The sequence below is a fragment of the Amphiura filiformis genome, chromosome 15, assembly GCF_039555335.1.
Source record: "Amphiura filiformis chromosome 15, Afil_fr2py, whole genome shotgun sequence".
NCBI classification, from domain to species: domain Eukaryota; kingdom Metazoa; phylum Echinodermata; class Ophiuroidea; order Amphilepidida; family Amphiuridae; genus Amphiura; species Amphiura filiformis.
The window spans coordinates 33,319,388-33,345,486 of record NC_092642.1 but is presented as its reverse complement, the minus strand read 5'-3'; the positions used below and the strand labels follow the sequence as shown (position 1 = coordinate 33,345,486).

The following is a 26,099-nucleotide window of genomic DNA, read 5'->3' as shown; positions in this document are numbered from 1 at the left end:
AAAAGCAAATTACATTGCTTTTAGGATGTTAGTGAGAAATGGTAGGGGACTATTTTGAAATCTGTTGGTCCTACATCTAAAAGAGTCAAATTTTGGTTGTCTTCTAAGAGTCATGTGGGAGTGATACTTACTAGGTGGAAACCAGTGTGAGAACCTCACAGACGTGCTTGCTTTCAGGGCAAATTCCTTGCAGATGTTTTGTCTCCTCTCAGACAACGAATGAAGTTCAAGGGTAGCTAAGGAATCTGCATAGGTAGTATACTTTCTACCAAGGATGTATTTGCAAACACGTCTCTGAATTTTCTCAAGCTGGGCCACCTGATTATGAGTAAGACCAGAATGCCAAAGTGGGGCGGCATAGGCCTACTCTAAAACAGGGCGGATGTAGCCCTTGTACACCAATAACAACTCCTCGGGTGAGAGAGGTGCTTCCTTCAGAATACGGAGCATGAAGAGTTTACGATTGGCCTTCGCATACATTGAATCAACTTGTTCATCCCAACATAAATTGTTTTGGATCATAACACCCAGGAGTTTAACCTTCTCAACAACAGCTAATTTATGATCATCAATGGACAGATCAACATGTGGGGTAGCCTTCTTACCAAAATAAACTTGCATGGCCTGACATTTTGAAGGGTTCAACTTCAATTTATTGCTCTTAGACCACTCATTCAGGGCATCTAGATTCTCTTGGATTGCACTATCATCACTATATGCCCGATTTTCACCTATTGTCAGGTCATCAACGTATTTCCAGACTCTGTTTGTATGCTGGACATCATTCAATGCATAGTTGATCATGGCAAGAAAGGTAATAGGTCCCATGTTGGTACCTTGTGGAACACCTCAACACTACAACATCGTTTATATATTTCTGCTTTACACGTATAGGAGGCGTTGCTTACTATTATAACATGCAGCAACCGGGGAATTTTACCACTGATTATAAACGCTCTAACATGTTAATGTTACGCATATACAAACATGTTACGGTGTTAATATTTTTGGTTGAAGACAAAGGAGCACACAAATAAATAAAGCATAGTCCATCACTTATTAGATTGTATAGCCTTTATATTTTATTTGCATTCATTAGTACTTGCAAATACCATCTTTACATATAATACACTTTAATAGTCATCAGTATAATATACAATTTAACATACACAATTGCAAAGTTTCAGTGAAACTTAACTCAAAAAGTATAACACTATAACAGAAAAAAACAATTTGTGTAAATCGGGGAAAATACCCATTAACATAAAAAAAAATAATAGCGTATCGTCACATTTTGCTCAGCCCACAACCATTGCATATATATTCAGTGAAAATCGTATTTTGTACATAATAATGTGCGTGAATTTACGACACTTACATTTTAATGACCCTCTATTGTGCTTGAAAATTATAAATTCACCACTGAAGGCAAATGTGATTTATACTCCTCGCCAAATATTTCAAATTAACATTTATTTGGATTTAGATCCATAATACATGGAAGAGTTGTTTTTAATTTGTGGAAATAGCATGTATGCATTTGGTTCTAAAGCTAATTATGCCATTGTGTGTATTAGTAGGTCTAATTTTTTACTACTAAAATAGTTTCGTTTGGTGAAAAAATCCGTGTATATTTTGCAAAATAAACAAAAAGATGCAAAAAAAATAGTTGCGTGATCCTATCGGTTACATCAATTGTTGCTGTCTTTATATTTTTTTATCAGCTCTTAATTTCACAAGCATACGTGTAGTGTCATACAGAACCATGTAATACGCCCACCTGAAATTTATTATTAAATCAGAATTAATTGAAAATTATTAAGCTGTATTAATTTTAAAGATATGACACATTTGATGTTACCTACTCACAGTACACCATTCCAGCAAATAAAAGTATTCAAATTCATTCATAAATTCTTGATTTTTTTTCCAAACATAGCAAAATTCCATGAATTGAGATTTTCATTTATTTATTTTGGATCCACAATTTTTGCGAAAGTTTCGCATATGATGAAAACATAGCTGAGTGAAAAAATCGATGCTAAAAATAGCTTGATTTTCACCATTTCACGGGCATTTCACTTAAACAGACAGGATCCATTATAATTTTTCGTACAAATGTAGTGTCTAGTCGTCAAGTAGCAAAATGCATAATACTCTCCGACATGTCAAATGTCTTTTTTGATCCTGAAGAATCTTGTCAAATTTATTTCTTTACTTAAAACTGACTTTTACGCTTGATTATACATGAGATTGGCAAATTCTATAGCTACTGAGGACTACTATCATTAATTCACCACCTAACAGCGCACACATACAGAATCCAGTATGGCTGAACGTACAACGCGAGTTGAGACATGTACGCTTTTAGGTTTAAAAAACGAACCTAGTGTTGACATGGTGATTCATCTTTCAAAGTGGGTGTGTTTATGGGATGTGGAGGTGTGGGGATGTGTTGGGTGTGGTGCATGTGCTTCATGAATATCTAAAATATAAATGTCACATTATAAAGTTCTATTTAACTTAAAGTCATTTAATGACTGCATGTTAATAAAATCTACGTTTATAATTCATAATTTCATTTTACTTATTCTAAAATTAAAATATTTATTATTCAATCACATTATTTTTATATAAATCGAGCGGATTTTATATAAACTATAAATTACTTATTCGAAATCGGTTCATCATCAACAAATTTACGTGTATTTAAGAATTCTTTTGTTCTCAACGATGCATTAATTTTTTTTAACAGTTTCAATAAAATTGTAATTATTTACCATTATGCACATCTGGCTCATAACCACAATAAGATTAAACAGTGCATGTACATGTACGCTTTGGCAAATCCACAATGTTGATGTCAATTGGAAAGGGCGTAGCCAGTTCAGTGGCATAGAGATACCTCAAATTTCAGCTCTCTCTTTCCTCCCCCTGGGCAGTGGAGTAGCCAGGATTTTGGTAAGGGGAAAAGCCAAAGTTCGTCAAAGGCCAGATTTTCGTCCCCATTTGTCAATTTTTTGTCCCATTTTTGGTCAATTTGCTCTTTACCGTAGCCTACCGTTTTGTCCCTGAAAATTTTCTGTGGGGGCACTCTGCCCCCTGACTCCCTTGGGTACACCACTGCCCCATGGGCCTCAGCTTGCTTTCTTTATCAACCCTTTTTGTTTAATTTTCCAATATGTACTAGGAAAAGAAGCTTATTTAAGAAGCTTTAGGAAACGTTCGACCTTTCGAGTGTTGGAGAATTATTTGTTTCTCATCCACAGTACCCACAAAGTCGCAGCAAGGTTTTTTTTCCGTATCTCAACCCACTGGCTACACCCACTTATTGTAAAATAATAAGCAGAACAGATAATTGACAGGTCAAAATACAGAACATAATTATGTATGTACACAAGACATTATCCTATGACATTAACTCTGGAATGGTTGTTTGAAAATACAGACAATAATATACATGGATTCTCTCAAGTTGACGTATTGTAAAACTGTAGGCTACTGTGACAATTATATTCTTTGAAAAACCCTGATAACACTGGATTTAAATTTATTAGCAATGAGGTTGATATCCACAAACTAGGATTTACTTAATTAATCACGGACTAAAAACATACACATTTATACACACCATCATGTGCCCCTCCCCCCCTCCCCAGTTAATGACATCATACAGGGCTAGTAGTATATGCAACTGTATAACATCCGGACAATTAGCTGCCGTGTTCGGTTTGAAATCCATACACTCTCTGTATAATTATTTCCATTGGAGTCACCCATTCAGGTAACCCCATTCGAAATCCACTCTCCCTCTATGGGAGATTAAGGTCATGTCTTTTATAGGGGTGTATGGATTTCAACTGGAATAACCCAATGTCTCATTTTCCATTTTTTAACGAGTGATTTAAGGAAATACAGTTTTAAATAATTTGATTTTTTCTTATTCCATGACTAATCTTAGTCCTCCTTTGTGAATACCAACCTTTGTTTCTGTCTTTGTACTTCATATTCTTCACCCCTAAGCACTACCTGCCGATCTAACATTGCCTCTGATTGGTCAATTACATGATATCTTCATTTTAATCACCAATCAGAATGGAGCTTTGCAAATAATTCACCCAAATTTTTTTTGGCGTGGTGAAATTATTCTAACAATGTTGCTGATTGGTCCAATTGATAATGAAACCCTCTTTTTGACCAATCGGCAGGTATAGTTCTCATGGGGTTAAACATGTTAAATCTACTCAAAATCCTGGAACAGTTATCATGTTATGATAAAATTGACTTGTTTGGTTTTCCATTCATATCTTTTTTGGAACTAAAAAAAGAAGTATGTGATATTGCAACACCTTTATATAAAACACGTGATAGTATAGAAAAAGTACAAATCACAATTTTGAATAATGTGATTGATTTTCAGATAATGAATTTTGTTAAAACACATTCTGATATCGTGATCTGTTAGTGTCATGCTGCTGATACACATGTGGCAGCACCAAGATGGTTGCTTTGGGGGGGGTAAAGTGAAATGGGTGTGCAAAATGCCTAAAATTGGGAATTTTTAACTGCAAATAGTGTAATTTTTCTGTGATTTTTTTGTTCTGGGGGCAGCGTAATCCACCTGGTGCCGCCACAAAGTACTATAACCTTTTCACATCGCTAAATCATCAAACATGATTCAATCATACCATCTTCGTTCCGATGTCCTATGTGTATACAGGTACCGTCACAATTCTTTCGCAGTGATGACAAGCGCGCCTTTGATTATGAGCTATTGTCCTGGGCCATTGTTGTTCAGCCATCACTGGCCAATGATATGCCAGTATGACCTGCTTTTATATTTGCGCATGCTCATCCGCTACAACATCATGCGAGAAAAAAAGTGACGTAAGCCATGTAAGCCTAAGCAGGCAATTGAAAGGATAAAATGCCCCATTTTTTGCCAACGTCACATTTTGTTTTCCCGGCAAATCAGATATTTTTCCCAGCTAAATGATATGTTACAATTAATACTCACAATGTGTCATGTGTGATTTTGACTTTAAAAACAAAGTATTTCTTAACATACACATATCATGTACGAACATTGGTAAATATAATTATACCACTTTTTTTCCTTGCATTTGTCATTAATGTTTACAGAGTCACACCAGATTTTGAACAAAAAAGTGATCAAAAATTGCACAGATATTCTTGTCGTCCCAACACAGTATCTATTCCAGTTGAAATCCATACACCCTATGGAAGACCTCATTAATCGCCCACACAGGGGGTGCAGATTTCAAATGGAGTTACCAATTCAGGTAATAACCCTATTTAAAATACACAATTTTGTCTTCCATTAGGGGTGTATGAATTTCAAATAGAACAGCCCATATATCTCCTTTCCATGAAAAAAACTGTTACATGTACTGCATTTAACGTTTGAGAACTAAATGCCAGTTTCATTGTAATGAACATTTTATACATGCAAACGCACATTTCCTATCTTTCTTTGTCTGACAATATACACATTTTGCTTAACACAATTCTATTATACGCCTGTACATTGTTGAAACATGAAACCAACATTGGTGCAGTTCACCCTCCGTATGCCCTTAAGCATCATTTATTGTAATATAAGGCAAAATCCCATACAAATATACAGCATCAGCACAATGGATCAAACAATGATGACGTCATTAACACCCTCCGCGTGTTCTTAAGTATTAATATACATATCCTGGTGGTAAAATAAAATATTAATCCACGCAATGACAATGTTTTATTTTCTGCACAATACTTGTTTAAATACTTTCCTCAACATATTTTTTTTAAACATGTATGTCATGGTTCCTTTTAAGTTTAAAGGCACGATAAGTTACATGGCCACCATCATCATACGTCATATACCATATCGAGGGTGCGGTGCAATAGCTGCCCTACAGGCAATTTGAACATTTCTGCATTTGGCAGCTTTTTGCAAATAGGCCATTACACTACACCCGCGATATGTAGACAATTAATGATTATAGACCCGCAAATAGAGAACCAATGACATACGTGTTTAAAAAATGCTATTCATTTCATAAAGCAGTTCAGTAGCTGACAATTACCTATATATATAAAATTATTACACATTTTTAACATATTATGATTTTCTAAAAATGTGTCTTTTCGTGTAATTTATACACAGTAAAATTATCCGAAATAGCAGGTATATACCGTTCGTATAGTCCTGTACTTTGGTCATATAAATTGGATTTTTTCTCTCAATATAATAAATGCAGATAATTTTGCTATATATAAACACACAGTGATTGAAATATATTACAAAGTTCATCTAATGTAAACAGACACAAATATCAACGCACTCCCACGACTTGTAGAAAATTGATTTATAATATCTTGTGGTGACAAGTGTATAGGCTAACACATACATACATACAATTCTTGTTAATATAGTTTTCATATGAACTTAAAATAAAACATCTTGGATTTTATCTTCTATCTATATAATTATTCAATATCGTATCATTTTTTTTATATGACACAGTTAATTCTTTCCAACATTGATAACCCAAAAATAGTAACGATGATTGCACGTATAAATTTAAACAAGATTTTATAATAAATATACACCCGGGATGAGGTTATTAAAACATTTTATATTTTTCATTTTAAAAATTTAGACAAAAGATGGAACAGGGCACATCTGTTTATGTGAATATCATTAACAAGAAACACATTACAAGCTACATACCTAATTATGATAATTATGACGAACCATGCCAGAATAAGCGAGCCTGTGGCTTTCAACATAACATTATAAATTTTTGCCTTCACCAAAATAGACGGGGAAATAATTAGCATGAGTGCCTGGCCTGCACACACGCCTAGGAAGATACTGTTCTATTATTGAAACGACATATATAGGGTGGGTCATCCTGTTTTTTATCACCATGTGCAGCATATATTGTACTTCATATATTTATAGTTAACCCTTTTCCCGCATGGTGGCTGTATTAAGGGCATTTAATGGTAATGATTTATAAAATAATATAAAAATGTTAATTTCTATAAATGGATTAATTTCTATAAATGGGTATATTCGAAATCTACACCGGGAATCTTTACATGAAAAACACAAAAGAGTACTAATCATGCTAATTATAATAGCTTAGTGTTTGATTACTTGCGTCTTGTATAACAGGTGCGCTAATTGACTTGGCACGGATGTGCAACATACGTGAATACCATCTGCATAGCCTAATGTTATTTTCATAATACTGGGGCAATTAAGTGACTCATAGCTATTGTGCACTTTTAAATGCAAATTTTGACCTAATTAAAACAAATTTTGAGTCATAATTTGTGATTTGGTACAATTTTAGTACAGCCTTTTTCTTTTGCCAATGAACAATACACAAATTAGCATATTAAGTGCTATTCCAGTTGAAATCCATCCGCCCCAGTAGAAGACATTACCTTAACCTTCCACAGTGAGTGTGAATTTTAAATCGGATTACCTGAATAGGTGACTCTATTTGAAATCTACACCCCTGTGTTTGAGATTAAAGTCATGTCTTCCAAAAGGGGTACATAGGCCCTATGCATTACAACTATAATAACCCAATGAACTGAAACGCCTTTTTAAAATGATGTTAATGTTCTTTGTTTCATTATGTAAGCTGTTTAAATGCTTCAAACCACAGTACCAAACCTCAATAATTTGAAGAACTAAGCATGGCAACGAAAGGAATTGAGCAGTAAAATTCAACAAATTTAAACTGGGGACGGACATTTTCATGTTAAATCGAAAAGAACGAATGGGACTATATACTGTTGCCCTTACACTGCAACAGATATTCGTACAAGTAATAGCAATAAAATAATCTCTTATAAATTTCACATGCGTGAAAAATTCCAAATTTCATATCTATTTTAATTGATACAAAACACATTTAACAATGGGGTATTAAAAAGTAGCATCTTTTGTTTCTTCTAAAGCTATTCTTAAGGAAATTTTGAGCAAAATCTTTTTATCATGACGGTCGAAATCGGTTTTCGAAGTTGAGTTACATAAATTGGTTATTATAAACCAACCACTCGATAAATGTACCAGCTGGACAACATTAACATTTTCATGGGAAAATAATATAACCGGCTAATTGGATATTCTCGTTATAATAACAATTAAATAACTAATTAAATTAAAATTGAATTTGTAAAACAAAATCCTGCTTCATTCAAGAAATAACACTTTAAAAAAAATACACAACATTATTTGTAAATAATAATGCATCTCTATAAACGTCTGTATCACCCTATGTAATTATACAGAAAACATAAAAGACAATCTACCATGCGTGTATTCAACGAAGCGCACTTGGCAGCCATACACAGGTCATTAAACTGGTCCCCATCTTTCCTTAAATAAATCCACCCCTGGGGATTTTTATGCTATCTATCTACCTATCTACTCCTCACACACTTTCTAATACACTGACATTAATAATGTTAAATGTATGGTGTGTGGTTTTGATCTGTTCTCTTTGTTTAGTCCTAAAGCTTGAACTTGAAAGCGAGCTTTGAAATGTCAGCCTAATTATGGAGAGAACTCGCTGCATGCATGATACGAGTTTTATCCTAATCTGACATATTCGCATATTTTTAGCTTGATAAGTTAGAGTATACATATATAATTATCAGCGTCTGTTTTGTACAGGATACAAAACCCACATGGTTTTTGAAGGAAAAATAGCAATCGTGGCATTTTTTTTTTCAGTTCAGTTCTTGCAATTGCTGCTGAATCGGCGAATTGAAAACACAGATGTTGTTTATTTTTTACTTCGTTCGAAGTATAGACAGTTTGTATTATGCAGGCTGGTATAATGTAGTTGAAATAATGATTTAATTTTTACGATCGTCATATTTCATTTGAAAATGGAAATGGAAATCTAAAATGTTCTTCATATGTGATTGCTTGAAATAATTCTAGTCAAAACTATTGAGATGATAGTATTAGTTAACAAGGTGCATTTTAATGCTATCTTCAGTAGATAGCAAGTAGTATTTTCATGCTATCTTCAGTAGATAGCAAGTTGTATTTTAACACATCTATATATAATATAGAAAGCAACTTGTAGTTTATCTATCTCCTCAGTATAATGACGTTGATTTTAATGCTATCTTCAGTAGATAGTAAATTAATTTGTATGCACTCTAGATCAGATAAAAAATTGCTCATTTAACTGAATTTCCAAGCTTTTTTTTCTTCTTTTGTTTTTAATATCTGGGATGCAATAACATTGTCTTGCGAAGAATGTCTTGCTTATTTAATGTAATCAGCATATTGTTTTGAACTTACATTCCCGATGATAATATTCAATATCTTATGCAGCTGATCATGCATCCATCGTCACGGTGATAGCTTGCTTGACTGCTTTCAATCAGCACAATTTTTCAATCTATTGGCAGTAATGCTTATCTGCACTTGATATTGATTAAAATACCAAACAAATAAAAACACTTTTTTTCAACAAAATCTTGTTATAATACAAATAATAATATTTTCCCCAGAGTACCCTTTTTTGGTCCCCTTAAATATGAGCATATATTGCACAAATATGAACATAAATTGCACAAAATGAACATTGCACAAAAACTTTGTACATTCTACATGATACTATTTAAACTTAACCTACCACAATTATAATATTTATAAAAATAACCCTCTATATTAGTATAGCATTTTCCAGTTAACATTATTGTCAAGGCTCTCGTTTGCCCCATGTATACTGTGTATGTGTTATATACATTCATTAACGTACATGTTCTATAACTCAATCAATATGGTTGGTCCAATTATAAATTACTTAAAATACCTATTGTTACGTAACGGACTGATATTCATTGCACACTATGATCGAATTAATTAACAAGTTAATTAGTCCTGAGGACGGTCTTCATTTCACATGAATATTGATATTACACTATGGGTTAGGTCAAGGGATGTTCGATTATTACAGAAAATGAAAATCTCCTGCTGATTTTTAATCCGAAAAAATATATCGGTGCTGTATTTTTCAGGAATCGGGAGTAGTCCCTTAAAGAGATTATGTTGAACAGCTATACGCCTACGCCTGTGGGAAATTCTACGAGTGTACGTTTTTCTGTGGGCGTCGACATTTCTGGGTATAGGCTACCTGTTTATGGCATGCAAAACACATTTGCTTTTGTACGTCTTCCTACAAGATAAATTGAAAATCTATAGTGTAGATATAAAATAAAAAGATGAACAAAAAGATAATAATAATGGCAGTGTACCTTTTCCGTTTGTTATTTTGCCGGGTTTTTTTTTTCTTTTAGTCTTTTTTTTCTCAAATTAAGAATATACCTATACCGGCACGGTTGAAGAAAAGTATTGTTGCAAAGACAAATTATTTTTCATTTGATAAAATATTTTAGAAGGCGGAGACAGAAAAAAAACACACATAAACATTATGCACCAACTGCATTATTCCAGTGTTGTAGTTCATATATCAATGAGCAATAAAGAAATGTCAATTTACTGCACATGATTTTTTCGAGTCCATATACATTGAAATAAAGTTTGACACCTTTTTTTTCATCACTGAATCCGATGGCCCAAATTGTATTTAATTTGCAATATTTGGTGTAAACTATCATAATTATCTTCATCTTAAAACAGCAAAACCTACATATCCATGTGAAATATGTTTTCAACGGAAAGTGTATTTATTCCTTAAGAGCAATTCAAAAAATCTAATGCGAATGACCGTTCATACTTCCGTCATATATAATCATGCACCACACCGCCAAATATATGAGCGATTAGCTTATTAAACCCGACTTTAAAGCCAGCACAAAATTGAACTTTATAGAAACGGAGTCAATTTATGTTTCCCTATACGATATATTACTGGTGTATGTGTATCCAAGCCCCACAATACGTGACATTTGGGAATGGTTGAACACCGCTGGTACAAGCCCTAAAATATGCGCAATTTCACTGATAAGTGTCGTGTTTGGGGAGCTTCAAGTTCAGTTTCAGAGGCTGCCTTGATTGACAAAATGACGTTGTTACAATTCCAAGACACCATTTTTTCTTCAAATTTGACGTCACAAATTTTGAAACCAAATCATATCTATATTAGCCACAGGTAATAGCCGATAAAAAAAGGAGTTTAAGGAAAACTTCATCCTGTCGTTTTTTAGATTGGACTAGAGTATATTGCTTGTTTTTCGTAATAAAGAATACGGGGTATTGAAATGGGTCTTTTATAGCGACATCGACAATTCTCTTACATAGTTATCCATTTATCTTTTGCCGTAAAATCTTGCATTAAATGTGTGTTTACGACGACCATGACCATGATGACGTACGCCATCTTATCAAAGCTAATTTTTGTTACATGGTGAAGATGGTACCATCCCCTTAAGACATGTAAGGATTTATGAAACCTTACAAGTTACAACAACAAAAATCATAGGTAAGGATGGCCACAGTCATCATATATCGCTAACTATCACAAAAATTTCCGGGGAAAATTAAAAAAAAACTATTATATCATGTTTTTTGTGATCAAAACTTATAGCGAATTTGTATGAGTTTTGCCACACAAAAATTATTGGAAAACCAGGTGCTCTATATAGGCCATAATTTATTGTAATTTATAAACTTAAGAGTTCAAAAGTGTAATAAAATATATCTTCGAAAATCATTCCCACGTTAATACGGCAGTAAGATTAGAAACTGGTTCAAATATACATTTCAAGCTACCCGGCTTCCGTGACCCGGAGTGCATCTATACAATCCACTCTATTTGTGTCACCAAATAGTGGACCAATATAACAGTGAATATATATAGAAAACTGTCTGCACTCAATGCACGTGTACTTGTTTGAAAAGATTTTATTACAGGTCGTTAATATTTTTATGTGGCTCCAGTTTTCTTTCACAATTTATTTTTCAATTGTAAGAACCACTGCAAGTGACGTTTGTATGTTATTTATTATGTTCGAGTATACATTATACACGATGTTAATGGTAACATTGTCTTAATAGGCAAGATTTTTTGTCTTTGTTCATCATGTTCATGGGAAATATTTTTATATTAATTGCGCATTAAAAATATTAAGGGTGACGTCATAGCGCAGCTGGGTTTTAATTATTAATCCAATGAGAGTTTCAAAGTAATAAAAGTAAACTTATTGCATCCTTTTCATTTTCAATCTACATGTACCGAAACATAGCATGTGCGGCTTTAAAGTGGAGTTCATTATCATTGCTTTTACAAAAATACACACATAATTTATTGGTATGTAATTTTAAATTAGCGCATATTTGAAACGTTACAATATTTTTCTGAATATGAAATATGTTGTAAATTATTATTCTTATCTTAAAAACAAGGTGAATTTTAACTAAAAATCATAATCGTGATTTAAATTAGCACTATTAATTTCTGCTCTATACTAAATTTATTATCTCTACTGTAGTAACACATTGCATTTATACACAGGTCAAATAAAAATGGAATAAATAATAATAGGTGGGAAATATCATCGTGATTTCTCCAGCCGATGATGGTGCATGATTTAACATAAAATTACTAACATTTTGGTACCGTGTTTGCATATTTTAATAAACCTATCCCACGTTAATGCAAAAATTAACATTGCCGCGTCAGATTGAAAAATATTATTTTCCCAAAATAATTTATGCAAAATCGACTAAAAATATACACACATGTCATCGCGGTAATAAATTCATTCTCATTAAAACAGTATGCGATACAATCCGTATTCATACAACATGTCTAAAATGATTAATTATTCCATAAACCTTTACCTCATTCTCCCATAATGCAACTGTTGATTATATCACGTGATTAATCACCACATTCCCGTGCCAAGGTTATATCAAGTAATACTAAAAGTAACGCAAATGAAACGCGTCATCGGGTATGATATTTGTAATGAAAACAACATATCGGAAGAAAAGAAAAGGGCTTCATAGGAAGACAAGGGGCAAAACCAAAATATTAATGCTCACCCCTGATGCTTGGGAGTACAAATATATATTATTCCTACAACATCAAATTATTACTTTGGATGAATAATTATGGTACGTTCAGTCTAATTTTAATAATTGATGATGATTGAACATTTTGCCAATGAAAGTATAATTATTCACTACAAAAATGTCAATGGAAAGGACAATAAAACATCTGATTTTGCTGAACATGAAGACATTACAAAAGACATGCTTTTGCAAAAGAGAGATATTTTAGAAACATGAATTAACATTTTTGCTTCTTTTCGAATTGGTTGAAAGTCGAATTAATTATACCTAATATTGTATGATACCTTTTGTCTATGATTTATTCTACATGTATCGACTTATCGACACAGTATGTAGGCCTAATGGATTTATTTGGGCAGGAAAAGCTTTGGGCTTTAATGAGGGGATAGTGTGGGTGCCTTCAGATATTGCATATAGACCCGATATACTACTCAATATCATGACTGGTTATACAACATAAAAATAACGTCTTATACAGAATAGAATGTGTGTTTCTTAAGTGTTTAAAAAAGAAGAAAAACATATTTGTGTAACAAAATCATCTTCGTGACAAATAGCCCGGTCTTAGTTTGATATTATTATTTTGTATAGCAATTATGGAATGACATTACACACGACTAACAACACTCTTAGAATTAAAGAATGATATACATTATATCAATTACTCTATTGGCTTTTTTTTTTTATAAAATCAGCTTTTGCGTGTTCTGGCTTTGTTTAGTACTATACAAAGCAAGCAGATAGTTTATGTATCCTAGATTTTGGTAACCATTAACATTTTACTATATAAAAGTCGGTCCTTCCAAAAACGGGAGTACAATGATAGCGATTTGCTGCTATTAAAAGTCGTAGTGGTTGGAAGATCATTTCATGCCATCCATTTTATACATAATAATTAATTCAACTTCATTAAAAAAATTTATTATCAAACATATTGAGACCTATACCTTCTTGGTGGTAATGTAGGTGTATCAAGATAATGTCTCTCCATTCCCCCTCCCTGGGAAGGGGTAACAATATACTGTCGCTCCCCTTCTGAAACTGCTGGTGTGGCTATGTACTGTTGCCTTTCAGCTACACCTGGCATGCCTGGTGGCCCTCCAAATGCCGCGGCAGCCTCTAACTTAGGCGTAGTTATATATTGTTGTCTTTCAAGGTCTGCCCTTGATGGTGTTCCTGGTGTGGCAGAATATTGTGGTCCTATAGCCATTACATCCGCTCCTCGGATCGGCGTCGCAATGTATTGTGGTCTATCGCCCTCACCTCTTATTGGTGTTGCTATATATTGTTGGCGTTCCCCAAGATCACGTGAAGGTCCTGCGACATATTGTTGTCTTTCTAATTCACCACGTACTGGGGTGCCCATAACTTGTCTTTCTAATACCACCCCACCTTGATAGACAGCTTCAGTTTGAGATGTTCCCGGTCTATCTCTTGTGGGAGTTACTATATATTGTCTTTCACCGTCATCACCTCTAGTTGGTGTTAGAATGTAATGTGCTCCTATAATTTCCCCTCTTGCTTGATAAAGTGGTTCAGCTTGCATACGTCCTGATCTATCTAAAGACATATAAACGCGATTATCATCTCTGCGGAATTCGACTCCGGCGTCAATATCGTCCGCCGTACTGACATCTGGTCTTCCGCGAGAGCCTCGTCCGCGATCATTTTTTGCACTATGAAGAGCCATACAGTATTTTATAAGTATAATTATTCCCATTATCAAGAAGACAATAGCTAAAATTCCAGCGATGACAGTCGCAATTGTCCAATAAAAAATAGTGGGTTCTTGCTCCAAACGACAAAACTCGCGACATTCTTCTGTTAACCCTGGTGGTTTTGTCGGGCCATATGGGGTTGTTAGCACCGGTCTTGGGGACGTGGTAAGCCTTGTGGGAGGCGCGGTGGTCGGGTTAAATATCACTTTTATAGGGCCAATATGGCACCTATTTATATGTTTTTGTGGATCCCTAAAAACCTTACTTCGTACTTCACATTGCCAAATTGATCCTTCACTATCAGCCATTGTCGGGTGTAAAGTAAGCACAGAACTGACCATATTCCCTCGTGTAACTGAAACCTGAGCTGGGGTGGTATTTTCTCCAGCTTTTACCCAAACTACAGATACAGGCGGATTACCTGCTGGTGAGGAACAGTTCAAAACTAACTCTGTTCGTTCTAGTATTTCGATAGGTCCATTGTTAGGTTCTGCCGGTGTGCTGGTACAAGTAGGCGATCTTGTAGGAAAGTACTGGATGGAGATAGGAACACTACCATTTGCGACGACATCTGAAATAGATTTCACCACGGTACAAAAATATTTCGCTTCATCTTCCTTCTTGACATCAGTTATTGATAGGAAGTAGACGTTTGAACTATCCTTAAGCAACCTCTTAGCTATGAACATTCGATTGGCATCTTCCTTATATATGATTGTGTTATCCGTAGTAAGACGTTGTACGTCTACCTTACCTACCGGTAGTCTTGTTATTATCACATCATGATTTGGATCTTTCCCTCTAATTTTACAATGAACAGATAAAATGTCCCCTTCCTTCACCGGATTCAGCGGCGCAGTTACTTCTACTATAGTAGACTGCTGCGCCATAACGCCTATACCAGTTCTGATATCCACGCTACTTAGCCAATAAAATAACATCACCAAAATGGTAGTTCTTCTAGCCGCCATATTGGAAGGTTTGTTTTATCAATGTCGCTAAGGTTATAATACTTAGATGAGATTTTTTTTCACCACGTCAAAACATGTCTAGGGATGACTCACTCTATAGTGTCCACGTCCATGTCTAGTATATTGTATTGGCTTTGTTCCTCGCGTTAGCAAAAAGCTATTACTATCAGCCAACTGCACGGAAACAGCGTTTTACACACATACGTAGCTATCTACAGTAGATAGTTCAAATACTTCAGCGCTCAGGCCATCCAAAAGGCATAAACATCTCATTCATCAACAATAACGATAATTCCAAAATGGACGACAAGCTGATACACATGACATTCTGTAATATTTCGATAAATCCAAATGATGACTGTTATTTACAAACAGTTAAAAACCCAAGTGTTTATCGCTGAGCTTGTTAATAGCACATCCGATTGCCTTAGCGCAATCATCATGGTGGTGGTCGGTGTATGCTAGCATAATTTATGTGAAACAGTGCATCTCTTCAGCGTTGTGATGTCATTACTTCACTCATCGCCCGCTCGTATTGGGAGTGTGTTTTAAGGCTGTATTAGAGACTGGTATTAATGGATACTGACATTTTTTCCCTCTAGATAGGTGAGAATCCGACAGATCCACAAAATTTCACAGCAAAATGTTAGGCTAGCTTGATACAATAAGCAGCTTGTCACGAAGACTTGGCCTGAAGGATGCTGGTACAGAATCATCTATACAAAAGAAGAAAAAAAAACAAAAGAGAAATTGTTGATATAAATGATAATCATCCGGCAAACAGGATATCTTTGCAGAAAACACACATGCATGAATATAGCAACAGTTTCGTATGTATAAAGAGAAGATATTTTGTTATCTCATCAACTTGGGTTTAATTAATTATATTACGGTTCGCAAAATATTTAAAAATACAATATCATGATAATAATGATGATAAAACATGTATAAATATAGAAAGCAGTTTGTATTATTTTGTATTGTATTATCGTATCAACAACATTTAACAACATATGTTTTTTAACTGTATATATTATTATTCTTATATGAAAACAAACAACAAAAATTGGATGGATAAAACACACACAAACATAAAAATGATTTAAAACTCAAACTGGTTATTCCATTTAAAATCCACACTACCTCTGTGGAAGATTTTGGAAATATGTTCCACATGGGGAGTATGAATTTCAAATAGAATGAACGCATCCGGGAGCTCCGTTGGAATCTCATACACCCTCTGAGAAAGATTAAACATGAATCTTCCATTGAAATATATTAGGAAACTAATAATTATGGTATGCTTATTGCTTTTTAATTTAAAGATTCTATGATTTTTACCGAATCACGGATATCTTTTATGGCATTGATATAGTTAATACAATGATCAGCATCATAATGCGAATGATCTGACCTTTATTGCCTATGTAAAAATAAAACCAGAGGTCAATTACGAAGAACAAATATTACGGTATTAATGATATTTTTCACAGTGATGCAAGCTGTTTTGTTCCAATCGAGATTTGTTAAGTGCAAGTGTAAATGATTTATATAAATCTCAAATGAGTATAGGGCCACAGACCATATAACACACATGCAATATGTTAATAATTGTAAATCCAAATTGATGCTGAACAAGTGCATCGGCTTCTAAGGCAGAGGCAGCAGTATTAAAGGCATTATAGTAATGCTATTATTATGACACAGTCTACAATCAACGCTTGTATTATAATATACAACACATATATTGGCATGCAGGCTGATACAATTAAAGTATATCATGCAGAAATAGTATGTTGTAGTTAGTATTGCAAATATGACAAACAACAGCAACATTATCCAATTTAACAAATTTAAATGTTAATGCAAACTCATAATACGAATTAAACAATGAAATTATCTTTTAATGTTCCTAAAATCAATTATTGTAAGGATATAAGGGAAATAATAATGCTTATAATGGTTATTAAAAGTAAATTATTAATTTAAAGGTCTTTATTCAAGATCATTAAGAATTTCTATTACGCTTGACCTGCTGCCGCCTGACACTATACCATTCCTTGAACAGAATACACATCATGAATTATTTACAGCACAAAGTAATATAATACTATATAAGCTAAAATATGTATCTTATATAAACTAGGCTCCCATTAATAAAGGTCATTGATTAAGCACGAGAAGATGAAGAATATTATTACATAGTATTATCATTTTATTAATACATTTATGGGCTTGTGTGAGAAAAAATGATACCCCCCAAATAATTCTATATATTTTGTTTCCACTCTCTCCATGCATGACCGATGCCTTAACCCATGCGTTCAGATCATGAGAATATTTTAAAAGCGCATTGTATACCAAATAGGTGCTGTACATTATGTTCAAGCGTATCTTTTGTGGAGATCCGGGATCTGGTAAAAGCACCTTAGTAGCAATTTTGTTGTGGCATCAAATATCATGTGACTTACTCCCTATTCCAGAACAATACAGCACTGTTTTGTTTTTAATTAAAAAGATAGTATCCTGTTTTGCCAAATGAATCACAACTAAATCCTAATCCTTTAGTTGTAACTGGCAATTGAAGTTAAATTAATATTTGGTCAATTTTTGGAAATAAGGGCCAAAACACGCGTTTTTAGGGAGTTTTTTTTGTATACTGTGACAATCAAGCCCAAAGACTTGTGCAAAGGCTAATTTCAAGTTATGCATTCTAACTTTTGGAAAACATTTTTTCTAATATTTTCCATAATCAATTATGACACGTAACGCATTGTATACCAAATAGGTGCTGTACATAATGTTCAAGCGTATATTTTTTTGTGGAGATCCGGGATCTGGTAAAAGCACGTTAGTAGCAATTTTGTTGTGTCATCAAATATCATGTGACCTACTCTCTATTCCAGAAAAATACAGCACTATTTTTTTTAATTAAAAAGATAGTATCCTGTTTTGTCAAACGAAACGCAGCTACATCCTAATCCTTTAGTTGTAACTGGCAATTGAAGTTAAATTTTAATAATTGGTCAATTTTTGGAAATCAGGGCCAAAACACGCGTTTTAAGGGAGTTTTTCTTTGTATAGGCCTATTGTGACAATCAAGCCCAAAGACTTGTGCAAAGGCTAATTTCAAGTTATGTATAAAATATTAAAATTTTGAGCTCACTCTTTTAATAGTCTATAATCAAGATCTTGAATGCTTAGACTTGTGCCAAGTCTTAGAATTTTGTGACTAAAATTGTAAGAAAACATGCAAAATTGCATGTTTTTGGCCCATTTTCCTCAAATTGTCCAAATATCAAAATTGGACTTTCATTGCCAGTTATAGAACTAACTAAAGGATTAGGATTAATTTAGCTATATTTCATTTGGCAAAACAAAATAATTTTTTTTTTAATTCCAAAAATGAGTGCTGTAATTTTCTTGAATAGAGAGTAATACATAATACAAGCGTATAGATCTAGATATACCAGCGGTCATGTTGGTAGGCCTACAGTCGGCGACTTTCGATCCCTCCGAATTGAGTCCTCGCAAGTCGCAAAATCATGTTTAATTTACCTAATTCGCATCATCATGATCATAATGCAGGAGTATGGAGTTTGCTTACTGCTGATGATGCCATCACCTAAGTGAAGTCAACAGCTCTGTCAAACCCGTCTCCCTCAGCAATACCCAAACTAGTAGGCCTACCACTGGATTGACCCGGATCTTCTATATCTACTACGCCACGCTCTGGCTATTCCAATTGAAATCCGCACACCCCTATAGAAAGCATGACCTTAATCGCCCACACAGGGGGTGTAAATTTCAAATGGAGTCACCCATTCAGGTAACCCATTTGAAATTCACCCTCCTTATATGGGATATTAAGGGCGTGTATTCCATAGGGGGTATGGGTTTCAAATGGAATAGCCTTCTATCTACAACGCCATGCTCTCCCTTGAATGAGCTATTCCAGTTGAAATACGCACTCCCCTATAGAAAGCACGCCCTTAATTAATCGTCCACACAGGGTGTGTAAATTTCAAATGGAGTCACCCATTCAGGCAACCCATTTGAAATTCACACTCCCTATGTGGCATGTATTCCATAGGGGGTGTGGGTTTTAAATAGAATAGCTCAACACATCTCTGTTACAACCCTTGTCTGATACGAATGTTTATAAATATTGAACTTGTTCATAGAGTGCAAAATGTAAACATTAGTCATGCATGCATATCAGATTTATACCAGATGGGAAATATTCAACTGAGTATGATGATGGGCTAATTAAGCGGGTCGCTGCGTGCTGCTCTGTCGTTAGCACTGACAAACGTGGCTGGGAAACAAGAAATATTTAACAAAAAATGGTATATTTATAATGTGTTTTGAATGCTTATTGCACGTTTCAAACAAAACCAATGGTGCTTTTAATGATAAGTTGAACTAACAAAGGCATTTCATTAATTTTACTACATGTACTTTAACAAACAAAAAAACCAGTGAACTGTCCAATTTTGAAATTATGTTTAATTACAGTCTTTTTTACATTTGTTTTCCTGTCTTTATTTTCCCAAATAAAACACATAAAGAGAAAAGAAAAGAAATCTAAAGAAAAAACTAAGGTAAAAGCAAAAAAGAACACAAAAGATGTTTAAAAGAGAAAAGAAAAGAAAAGAAAAGAAAAGAAAAGAAAAGAAAAAAAGAAAAGGAAAGGAAAGGAAAGGAAAGAAAAGAAAAGAAAAGAAAAGAAAAGAAAAGAAAAGAAAAGAAAAGAAAAGAAAAGAAAAGAAAAGAAAAGAAAAGAAAAGAAAAGAAAAGAAAAGAAAAGAAAAGAAAAGAAAAGAAAGAAAAGAAAAGAAAAGAAAAGAAAAGAAAAGAAAAGAAAAGAAAAGAAAAGAAGAGAAGAGAAGAAGAGAAGAGAAAAGAAAAGAAAAGAAAACAACAAAACAAAACAAAACAAAACAAAAGAAAAGATATATGAAAAGAAACCAAGTTGATATGAAAGATATGAAACGAAGAAAAGAACGAAGCTTAACAAAGGCATATACATCTGTTTACATAACTCTTTAATGATAAACAAAACTGCTTCTAATGTGCGTTTTCCAGATCCCGGTTCTCCATAAAACGAGTTCGATACACGGCGTGTTATGTTCGACATACACGGCGTTATGCTCGATAGGCACCGTTTTGTGTTCGACATTTTTGTCCGCTTGGGCTTGCCATATTAAACTGTTTTATAACACAACCTTAACCGAATATATATATATATACAAGGGGATTAATCTACACTCACACCCCACACTCCCACAAGCATACCCCATACACGTACACCCCGCACCCACCCCACCCCAAAAAGAACTTAACAAACGTACGTGCACAATTATGGGCAATTCCAAGCAAAAGTGCACATGACCCAAAACATGAAAAATACTCAAAACATTAAAAACGACAAGTGCTACAATAGCAAATATGGTATCAAATGAAAGAAGTTATCATACTCTTCAAATTAAGTTGTATTGCAGTTACATTGGTGCATGTTTATCATGAATTTTGTTTGAAAAACCTGTTTTGGCCAAATGTATTACTTTTTTGAGTAAAAAAAAGACCTATACATTTTGGATATCCTTTGCACATCTTCATTGAGGTTTTATTTCAATTATATATTTTGTTGTTGTTGTTGTTGATGTTTAATTGCTCAAGGAATATCAAAATTTATATATTCTATGATGTTTTCATAGTTTTTTTTTTATCTATCTTGTTAATGTATTTATTACGTAATTAGTTTCCATCTTTGGCACGTTTACCATGTTTTTGCAAGCAAATGTAAAGCTACGAATGGTAAATCTTTTTAAGGTATATCAAGATAAACCTTAACATAGTAGTTACTTATCATAATCAATTCGATTTTATAGTTTCTTTTGTTTTAGGACACTATGAAAATAAAATTGAGTGATATTTTAGCATGTCCTTTGGTAGCACGAATTACCGTTTTTCACATCTGTCCCATACGTACAAATGTTGATATCTTCATTTAGCAATACGGTGAGGATCTAAAATGTTGGGAATTGAAATACAAAAAAAATCAAGATTCTACTCAAATATGTTTAAAAGCTGGAGCATAAAGTTTGTAAAAGGATGCCCAAAAGTGTTGCACGCGTTACCATGGAATTGCCCATAATGGTAAATGAATATTTAATGACACATCAAAAATGCCACTAACGTGCTTTTTCCAGATCCAGGATCTCCATAAAAAGTGTTACTAGTGTTATATCACAATTTCATTTTAAATAATTGGACCGATTTACCCACCACACACCCATTTGAGCACCCCCTTACCACCCAACCCACCCCACACAAGTACCAAAGCTACACACACATATATTTACATGTTACATACAAGCAACAAAGATTTTCCAAAATCAGAGGAAAGAAAGTAAGAAAACATTCAATGAAAACAAAAAAGGACACAACAGAAAAGATAAATAAATAAATAAATAAATAAATAAATAAATAAGCGAATGAATAAACAATAAGCGAATGAATAAAATATAAACGAATAAATAAACAATAAATAAAGAAATAAACGAATAAATAAACAATAAATAAATAAACAAATAAATTACCGACAAATTACGTTACAGAACAGCTTAAATTTACAATAATGATATTAAATGTTAAGATTTGTGAACATTTAATACCATGAATACAGTTTTAATTTGCGCAAGCATCATCAATGTAATTTTATCAAATACATTATAGCACTCTCGCCTAAAGGTTACTATTTCGTATGCAAAATTTCCTCATTTGAATTTGTATATGAACAGCCGTCTTTGTTTTCCTGTCAAAAATGTGGTTTACATGGTAACTGCCTAGCAATTTGCTAACCATTCACCAGACAAAAACAGACCTGAAAGTATATAATTAATTCCGATGCACATTAGATCTCGCATACGGCTAGAGACCTGTCATTATAATTTCCCCAACTCATCTGATGTTCATTCATGCGTTCATTCACATTTTAACAGTACAGGGAACATTTTTCTATCATGAACATGCGCACTATCAACTGAAACATGTCTTGTCATGTTTCTCATCGAGTTAAGAACACTGTGCCTGTTGTATAGGCAATACTGTACTTAAGTTACGAAATTCATAATGTCATCAAAAAATTCCATAAAGCCTAGCTCAAAAACTACTGAACCAATACTAGGCTTGTTTGTACTCATTTGAATGCATGTTTGATGTAGATTTCAAATATCGTATTCAAATTAAGAATAATTTGAGTTTTATGTCAATTTTGTATGTTTTAAAAAACGTTTTTATGCATGACCTCTTGCAATAAGAGGGTTAAGGCCATGCTAGTAACGAGAGACTTCTTCATTACCTGTGAGGGGTGTTTCCCAAGCAAAAACCGTGACGATATGAACCCCGTGATTCAATGATTATTTGAATCATTGAGAACGCAATGACCCCTTTGATTACTGTCTGGTATCAAGGTGAATGCACTTTTATGTGATTTTATGTCTAAATTCAGATTGTAAACTCACATCTTGGGTGTGTTAATGAGATGAGTCTGAATGTGTTTTTATGGACACGTCACTGAAGCCCTTCAAATACTACATGTACAATATTGCATATGCTTGATGATTAAAGGAACAACGCATTGATTTCATATTGTTAAATAAACGTTAACATTTTTATATAATATGTAGGACCAAGTCATTAATCTTTATGCTGTGCATGCAAGCAATAGGCTTTAACATAAAAAGTCCATGTTTTGAAATATATTTTCAAAATATCAAATATGAACTAATACTAGGCTTGTTTGTACTCATTTTAATGCATTTTTCATGCTGATTTCAACTATGGTCTTGAAAATTTACAATTCTGAAATCTTTAACTTAAACAAAAAATGAAACCTTGCAGTCGATATCCGCGTAGAGAGAGTTTATGACACAACAAATGTATATATTACCAATGTAATTTTTCCACATCATTCTCCACAAACATTAACCAAACGCTTGGGCGCACACACACCGCACACTCCCCATCCACTCATCCCACATCCGTTAACCCCTCTCTCACATAATTATGCACCCATCCCACACTCACATAACAAACAACCAGAATACGTGGTATATAAAATTATACATGACTTTCAATTTAAATGACACTACAAATGTGCAACTAATATGCTCTTTCCAGATCCTGGTTCTCCACATAAAAAAGTTTGTTGTTATATCACCATTATTTTAACAACATTTATCTCGACCGAATATTTAGTAGGTGAATCAAGTGCACACGGGCCACGCATAACCCTTACAAGCCCACACACCCCACACACCTCCACACACCTCCACACCCAGCTCTGACACATGCATTTGATACATGATTCTTCAATGTCACAACAAAGATGAAACTAACATGCTTTTTTCAGATTCCGGTTCTCCATAAAAAGTGATAATGTTATTATATTATATTAGCATATCATTTGAACTATATTCATCTCGACTGATCATACTTGGTAAATATCAATACACACGGGCCACGTAGGCAAGCACGCATGCACACCCTTACAAACCCTCCCCCCCCTACACACCCCACATACATGACTTTCTATTGACACATCAAATGTGCCACTAACGTGCTTTTTCGAGATCGAAGCTCTCCACAAAGCATACAACACTATAATATCGTTATATCGAAATATCGGAACCAATTATTAATTATGTGCATCTGCACACACGCCACACACTCGCACGCATACCCCCACCACCCCCACACAAAAAAACCAATGCCTGTCGCATTTGTTTGATTCTTAACACAAACTAATATGCTAACAATGGAATTTTGACATAATCTATATTTCTCCGCAAAAAATTATATATACGCTCGTACTGTTGTTAGACCTATTATCACAATTTCATTATAAATATCTTCAGCCATCCATTTCCAGGTTATTCACAGAAATTAAAGTGTTATATATAATTTTTTTATATAAATATTATCATATCATTCTAAATAACTACATTCATTTGGACCGATTATACTAGGTGAATCAATTGGCACCCTACATACCCCCATACACACTACACACAAAGTTGATACATGAATTTTGTTACATGTTACATGATTCGTCAATGACACAACAAATATGCTACTAACGTGCTTTTTCCAGATCCTGGCTCTCCACACAAAAAGTATTATATAATACTATTATTCATGTCGATCGATTAACGGCAATTATACCAAGTGATTCAACTACAGACACCCCCACACACCCCCCCTAGCACCCCACACACACCCACACCCCCCACACACACACCCCACAAAAACTTGATACATGACTACTGAATTATATATAAAAGATACTAGTAATGTGCCTTTTCCAGATTCATGTGGTTATCCGCAAAAAGTCGTATACTTTTGTTATATTACAACTATCAAATACATTGACCGATTTATTCAAGGCAATCAATTTACACACATCGCCTACAACACCCACCCCTGGCACCCCTACACACACAAAGACCTTCAAAAACACACGTACATTTGATACACGCATACTAAATGAATATTTCATGACACAACAAAAATGCTATATTAATGTGCATTTTCCAGATCCAGGTTCTCCATAAAAGTGTGATTCCACAATTCAGTGGCTCCGGAACCGCCGGGACCGCCGGGGCCTGGGGGGGGGGAGGGGGGGCGGCCCCCTCATTAATTTTGGTGGGGGCCCAAGTACCCTAGAGCCCCCCAATAATCTGAGGTAAAATTCATAATTTTAGGGTAAAATTCATAAATTTTCGGGTAAAATTCATAATTTTAGGGTCAAATTCATAAATTTTCAGGTAAAATTCATAATTTTAGGGTCAGATTCATAATTTTAAGGTAAAATTCATTATTTTAGGGTATAATACAAAATGTAAGGTACAATTCATGTAAAATGTATGCATGTCAAAAGCTTCCGCGCTTCGCGCGGGGGGATACCCTCCCGCACCCACCCCTTCAGCGTTTCGCGCCTCGGAGAAGGCCACAAATTTTGCCCCCCCCCCCAATATTCTAAATCTTCCGGAGCCTCTGCAATTGCATTTTTTTAATATTCAAAAAGATCTTGACCGGTTGCGCAAACGCACAACGCAATAAATAAGGGCCTACTATTATTTTATTTATAAATTAGGCCGTATAAAATTAATGTTTTGGTTCTCGTCCAGAGGATTTTCATGAATTGATGAGGGAGGGAGGTGTTTTTTTGTTTGTTTTTTCCCCAATGTAAAATTAGCATTGTCAGTAGTTTTCGGTCTTCTCCAACAGTGCTCGAGGAAACGATGAGGCCCT

General features: G+C 34.2%; 1 protein-coding gene across 1 annotated transcript in view; it reads right to left on the bottom strand.

Annotated features, from left to right (window-relative positions):
* Positions 1–1,064: 1,064 nt before the first annotated feature.
* LOC140171529 (uncharacterized) overlaps positions 1,065–26,099 on the bottom strand; it is a 133,370-nt gene continuing 108,335 nt past the window's right edge. The window contains exon 2 of the mRNA XM_072194797.1: positions 1,065–16,495. The gene's annotated coding sequence lies outside the window, so the exon portion shown is untranslated. The remainder of the gene's footprint in view (positions 16,496–26,099) is intronic.